We start from the raw sequence: 7,910 nt of genomic DNA, 5'->3' as shown, positions 1-7,910 counted from the left end.
AAAATTCCTCTGTAGTCCAGAAAAAGATATTTGGGAACGGTGGGAAGCAAACACAGGGGATGGCACCATAATATGACCACAAGTAACTTGACTTTTTTTCTTAAATTAGTTAAAAGTCCTCTCTACAAACCAACGAGGCATCTGGGAAAAGCTTGCACCAAATGACATGGAGATCAAAAAACAAAAATTTGGATAAGACATCAACTACCCCCCCGCCCACCCTTCAGCAACAGCACCCTTACAGATGCCCCAAAGAGATTGGTGACACCTATTCACACTTAGCCTCAAGTGAAATAAAACACAATAGTCACTAAAGAGACTTTAGACAAATCAAGATTTTCAACAATAGCTGTGGACTTTTCACCAAAGAGTTCGACTCAAGACAGGACCCTTTGGTGTTCTTTGATATGTAGACCATGATCTGTTGGTGTTTCTGCAGCCAACCACAACCATCCATCCACAGCAACCTTGAACCTGGGTTGCTATGGTATTAATGTCTGTCAGGAACCTCCTTTTCCTCATCAAGCTCATCAGCTCCACCTGTGCTCCCCGATTGCTTCACCTGCTCTCCGCCCTACTTAAACAATTTCAGCTTCCCCACCAGACGCTTGAGCTATACTCACCTTGTTGTGGCCAGTGTTTTCCATAGTCCCCAGATTCCTGTCATTGACCCAGTTACATCCCTCCGATATTCCTGTGTCTGATCCTCATCAGACTTCTTCCTGCCTATGGCCTTTTTTGGATATTGACCTTTGCCTGTTTAACCACAACACCTTTGGATTGTGGATCCTTTGCCTTATATCTGGAGCCTTTTTTTTTGGGATTAGGGATTCAATGGCTAACTGTTTCCTGGTTTTCCTTTGCACTCTCTGGTTTCAATAAACCATACCTTGTTGTGATCTATGTGTAGCTGAATTTCTATGTCATCAAGGATACCCCATTGCACCTTACCTCATAGGCAGAGTATAAGCCAGATGGCCATAGATGTGTCAGCTATGAGAAAAGGAAATGGTCTGTAATTGTATAACACCTTTTTGGCATTTTTGATTGGTCAGAATGCTCTACACTGCAAGTCACACCATTTTTTTTTCTCTCCGACTGGTCCTGTCCAGCATCATGGAAAGTAGAATGGTGATTTAGCTCATGTGTTGTGCTGAACAAATTTGATTTGCCAAGAGGTGCTTTATTATATGAACCCCCTCTTGAAATTTTAAGTGTTTTCCTTTTTATTTTTAAATTTCTCTATTGCTGAATGTCCATATTAATGCTGGACAAGAGGGTTGGGGGACAAAGCCAGGAGAAAATAGACAGGAAAGAAAAAAGAAAGCGAAGAAGCAAGAGAGGAAAAAAAAAAAAAGGGAACAAGGACAAGGGGCACCAGATAGGCAGGTAAAAATCGCCAGTATGAGATTTTTCATCTAAACCAAAATAAATAAATAAATAAATAAATAAAACAGCTTCTGTACCTGTAAGGAAACAGAACATCACCTTCAACATCTCCAAAAACAGAAACTGATCATTATCAGGGGAACTTAAAAAACCGGTAAGCCAAGGAAAATAGAAAAAGGTAATCACAATGACATGAACTTCCACACAAAGAGGAAAACATTAACATGCTAGTCACATTCATCCATGCCCAAATACACTCATACAACACTTCCTTGGAATTACCTATGAAATGCCAGTCTTTCCAACAACATACACATCCAGCAACTCCTAAAACCAATTTCCCAAATGACAGCCCTTTTCAATGAGCGACAGCTGCCACATACATAATAGCTTGGTGTCATAGTGACACCTTTTTTGAATTATAATAAAGAATGTGACAAAGAAACAAAGAGCATGAAGGATGGACATCCACCAGTTTGTTCTTCTTACCATGTGGCTTCAAACAACAACAAATCCAGTAAACATGGTGCTGTTTCTACTTTCTCCTGATTGCCAAGTTGTATGGAAAGTGACGATTCTTTCACCAATCAATGGATCGGAGTGTGTGAAGCTCAACCCTTTTAAGATTGTGGAAAGGTCCCAAAAAAGTAGGACGGTTCAAATATTTTGGTTCATTTCTCTCTTTTTTTTAATGTGGAAACACGAGAAAGGTTTCAACTGTATCTTTTGGTGGGATAAGAGCTTAAAACATCAATGACAACGCACTACTTGAGTGAGATCTTCCACTATCTCCATGTGAACTAAGGGGGCTTTTCTGGATGAGAGTGAAGAAGCTAAAACCAGTCAATCAGTGTTGGATTGCATGTTCTGGATGAGTGAGAACCTTATGGACATTTGGTCTACGTTTTCTCCAGACATTTAAAAAATTCTCTCCAAAAGAGTGTTTGGAACACACTGTAGTGCATAAACCTAATCAGATGCTTTTAAGTGTGTAAACCCAATGAAATAGCAGAAAAAGTAAAAGCGATGACTACAACAAATCCACCATGTATGATGTTTCCCACAGATTTGAATACACAGAGTATTCATGCAGTAAATGCATGCATAACACCACGCCCAACGTTACGCTTCTGAGCAGATGTAAATCTCCGAAAGATATTAATGGCCGCTTGGTTAAAAGCCCACTTAGTTTGCAGGCATTGCATCACATATCATATCAGCACGTAGGCACACATGGTATACGCACAGCTCGAGGGGGCTGTGTGTTATTTACAGCTTCCTTAGAACAACAGTCGTCCAAAACACCCTTGAGGATTTACAGTGAACCCACTTTCTGAAAGAGACATGTAAGAGCTCCAGCCAACACACAAATGTAGAGAAAATCACATTAGTGGCTAGAAAGCCTTTTGATTTAAAAAGCCAAAACAACAAAGCTCTGCCAAGGATGGCATCTATGTGCACATCATAGCGTCTGATTTATTGTTTGCAATTTAACCAATGAGCTTCGTCCTTGGCATTTGGAGCACTGTAGGTGTAAATCTTTGATCTATAAGTTTTGAACAAAAGGAAAGGAAACGTTTTGAAGGGTGATCAGAAAAGGAAGCTTAACTATAGCTAAGATGTTCAAGAAAGCATTTCAGAGTATGCAAATGAGTTGCTTGGGGTTTCTTTTGAAAGGACATGACAGATGAAGAGGAGAGATTGCCTCCTGCCTGGAAGAAAAGAAAAAAAAATCAAGAGAATTCCTTAAATGAAAACAGCTGTTCATTAACAGAATTTTAATTTTAAAAGATGATGAATAATAAAAGACAGAGAGCACCGAGACTCTTGACTTGAATCTTCTTTCTTTTTTTTTTTGGCTCCCCCCCATCTGTGCTTTCTCCTAAGTCATCGTGCAGCTAAAGGTCGACCTGGATCCTGATGTTCGCACTCAGGTAGACCAAAGCTAATTTCAGACGTGTCAGTAGAACTGATGCTGCCAGCTCTCTGTGACAGCTTGAGTGGAACCAGCCTCAGCCCTCATCTCAAAATCATCCCTGCTTACAGAGCGGAAACCGTTTGTCACATAAACCTGAAATGTGCTGTCAAATCCTGTCAGTATGCATCCATCATATTTATTACATCATGATTATTATTACCAGTATTGCTGTTTTTAAAAACCATACACATGCTCCTCTTTGATTATCGCATATTTGCAAGCCCATAACGAGACTGTAACCTTGAACCCAAGCTACCATGGTGTTTCTTTTCTATGTCATAACTTCTCCTGCAATCTGTTTGTAGCTCTGCCAAATGCTCTTGCCTAATTTTACACACTCCAACTTAGTCTTTTATTTTTTAGGCCTTTTATGCACATCTGGAACAAACAACCATAAAACCTTAAGTCTGCTCCGAACCTTACTTCTTTCTAATCAGGTATGAAAAGTATCTTTTTTGCCACTGCTTTCACTTAAGATAAGGTTTTTTTTTTTTTGTTGTTGTTTGTTTGATCTTTTTTTAATACAATTTTTTTCTGAATAAATTTTTTTGTGTATGTACATTGATACTGATGGTACTAGTGACAACGTATACTGCACCGATGTTTGTTTTGTAACCTGCTCTGTTGTCCGTGCTGCTTTGCTTTCTATTAAATCTTTTCTTTGAATTCTTCTACTTTATTGCACTTTTGGATCTGCAATGCTTTAAATGTTTTATGTAAAACACTTACTGCACGTAAGCTTTACATAAAAACTGTCTTGTAGATTAAATATGCGATCAAAACAAACCAGCCTTGCTTTGCCTAAATTACATTTTCTAAATGTATATTTTGCTGATTTTAAAGATAAAAATAATTTATGGGATATTATTTAAAGTGGATGAAGACGGAACATTAATTATTTTGGGTCAAACTGCAGTGACATACAAAAAAAAGGTGCATAAATATTCCTTTTTTTGTTACCGCTTTTTTAATACTCTGTTTTGGGATAATTTAAATAAAAGGTTTCAATTTAATTGCAGCCTGGCAACTCCCTTTAGTGTTTCCAAACTGTGCTGAAGTTATTCCTCTGACTTAAAAGAAGAGGGCCAGTGAGATAAGAACAAAGTCTAATCTAAAGTGGGCGGTAATGTATGCCCTCCTCTCTGCATTTGATGCTGCTGCGTTGCATTAGGAGCCATCCCTCAATGCCCATAGTTAATGTGTCGAGCTGGAGCTTTTCTGCGACAGAGAGCTGCTGCAAAGTATGGTGGGTGTCACTGGGGAGCTGTGATCACACAGTGCCACCACAGAAAGCATCTTCCGTCCTGCATAATTACCTCAAAGAGATTACAGGAATCAGCGTACTGTCATTGCTGACGGCACTTGGCCAAACCTTTGGATAATCAGGATATACATTTCTGTCCAGCTTGCTTGCATAAGATTTTGTAAACACTCAACATACTCAACACACTGCAAATCACAAACACATTTGTATTCCTGCAACCTGTTGCCCTGAGCGTCAGATGGTTATTGGAAGTGACTGGGAGTGTTTGCAGCATTTTATGAAGCCCTGGAGATGGGTGTCAGGTTGCGCACCCCCCCCCCCCCCCCCCCCCCCCATGAAATAAACAGCATTTTTTTATGAGATTTGGTACAGGAGATAATGACTGAGGGCTGAGAGTCTACTAAATCACCTGTCCTGAGGCTCGTTTGTCTTCCTTCCTGGGGATTTCTCAGGAGCACACATCACGGCAGTAACACAAACGCACATGATGGTCCTATAAATTTTCACACTGTTGCTTTGACTGTAAAATGAAGACGATATTAAAACATCCGTTGTCTGAATTGGAAAACCGGGGAGCATAATGACCCACAAAAGTGTCTTCTTAGGTTGCACGTGTCAGTTTGACGACTGAAAGGTGGGGGGAAAAAAAAAAAAAAAAATCCATGACCACAAAATATATACCTATTGTTCCAGTCATCTGTGTATTCAGTGGTGTATTCATTCACCAACAATTCTTTGCTGATGTAAGATTGATTTGAAGAAACTGCTGCTGATGATGAGCAGTTTGTGAAAAGAGCAGATTGGTTAACACATCTGATCCCTTCTGAGAAACAGAAAAATCAGAGAGGATAAATCTAATCTGCACAGGATTAGCACTGAATGCACATTATGTCAGCTTGTTTACAGAACACAATATCCATATGATGCAGTTTAAAGTAGTTCAACCTGCAGCTGTCCTGGAAAAGGCAGAATATTAATACACAATGACAGAAAAACCTGTGCAACAAATGCAATAGATATCCACAAATCAGTTAGCAGTAATGCCGATTCACAACACTTTGGTCATTACATGTTTCTATCTCAGCTTCAGTTTTATACAACTGTTAGTTTGATGTCATGACAGCAGCATGAATTACATTTTCTTGCAACAACACGTTGGTATTTTTGTTTCGGTAAGTTTTTCTGAACCAAACAAACTGATTATGTCAAACTCAAATAGGACATTGTTTTCTGCTGTTTATTTTCACACTGCTTGTGACAGCTACAATTGTGAATTGTATTAAACTAAATAAATATGAAACCTGAAAGAGAGGAAGACAGAGATCAGAACATTTTAGTTACATGGAGATATCAGACCCACATATTATGACATAGTAGCCGTTTATCTCTGGCATGGCTCTGTGCTGGTTCAAACTGAAAAAAGTTAGTCTTTTTAGCAAAGTATGAGGTTTTCAGTGGACAAAAGCTTGGTTCAACCGAACACTTAGCAAAATGAAGAAAGAATACTGCAACAGTAAAGTCGATTTGGACAAAAAAAAATGTGATTAACAAGTAAAGCAGATAATTCAGCCAATGTAGCCACCACAACCATGAATTAGTCAAAAGAGTACCACCTCTGGATCTTCTATGTATATAAAAGTGACTACATATGGGTTGAAAGTTCAAAGATAATTAACACAATCTGCCATCTACAAAGAATTCCCTGGAGTTAAGTCCTCTCACTTTGGTTCTGGTTAAACTGGTGTAAATGTCTGCCAGTTCACCTGGAAGCTCCAAGGTTGTGAGACTTAGAATGGAAGCTCAGGGCAGAATCCAGTAACGTTGGGGAGCTAGCAAGATGTGAAAGTAGCACCCTGCCTTGGCTCCTCCCCCTTTGGCTTTGCTCCTTGTGTGTTTCAAGGCTTTTTTCTTACCTCCTCCAATGAGGTTATGTTTTTACCAGCGTTTATCTGTTTGTGTTCAAGATAACTCGTAAAGTTATGGACAGATTTTACTGAAATTTTCAGGAGTTGTTGGAAATGTGAAAAAGAAGAACTGATATCATTTTGGTGGTGATCCGGATTACCGTTTGGATCCAGGAATCTTTTGAAAGGCCGTGGCTGAGATTTGCGCTCCTTCGAGTGCTTTTCTACTTTGCAGCTTTTTCCACCGACGTTTTTCTCGGCTGTTTAGCAGGAGGTGGCAAATAAACCAAGCCGAGTCGGGGAAAATCCTTTCTGCATTTTCTCAGCCACGTTTCCCTTTCGAGTTTCTTCTTCACAACTTTGTATTTTCATCCTAACACGCTATTTATATGCAGGCTGTGGCTATCAGGTATGCGCTGCGGTAGGAGGAGAGCCGGGAGAAGAAGCTTACAAAATATAAGAAATGAACAACTTCAATTTGGCCCGAACGTTTTAATTGGAGAGTTTTTACAGATTTACAGTAAACTGAGGGGTAGAACTTTATTTCCTATTGTTCATTATTACAAAATGTACAGACTACTATCAGGATGAGGAACCACTACACCAAGAGTAAAAAAAAAAAAAAAAAAAAACAGTCTCTGAGCAAGATTACCAACGTCAGCTTCAACCGCAAATTTCCTCAGTGACACACCCCCTTATGACGGCTAATTCAGCATATATCTTGCATCCTACCTTATACTTTCAGACACTACAGGTGAGTCCGACCGGGACTCTTCTCTTATTTTCTTTGTCTCTTTTCTCTATTTATTTTCCCTTCTTCCTCTGTTAATGTCCTCTTGTATTTCTTTATTTCTGGATGAATCAGACATGGTGCATGCTCAAACTGTATTTAATATCTGCTTGTTAGGGTAATTGTTAAAGGAAAACTTACACAGCATTGACTTCAGAAATGTGTGGAATTAATGACTCCATGCCATCAAGTTAGAAAAGTTTTAAGGTCAGAAAGTTACATAGTGCGTCTTCAGAAAGTCCAGAGGACACACTGCAGACATCATTTCAGGACTTCCATGCAAGTCTGCTGTTTAGTCGTATTTTATTTACCAACGCATGCTGGATGTACATTAGATATCTAATGAACATATTATATTAATCAAATGACACCATCAACAACAATAACGTTTTCACTACAGGCAACCAAAATATTCATAGATCCAACCTGTAGCTGTACACGTAGCGATGGCAGCACACTCTAGTGAGCTCATCACTGCAAAATTGGATCATTCAATGACTGTGTGTGTGTTTCATCCACAAACAAATTGCTTTTGAAATAGCCTAGCATGCTCATGTCTTCCATTTTTCCAGTGCTTTATTCCGC

Source organism: Telmatherina bonti (assembly GCF_933228915.1).
Source record: "Telmatherina bonti genome assembly, chromosome: 20".
Taxonomy (NCBI): domain Eukaryota; kingdom Metazoa; phylum Chordata; class Actinopteri; order Atheriniformes; family Telmatherinidae; genus Telmatherina; species Telmatherina bonti.
The sequence above is the reverse complement of the archived record's forward strand: the minus strand, read 5'-3'. Positions refer to the sequence as shown.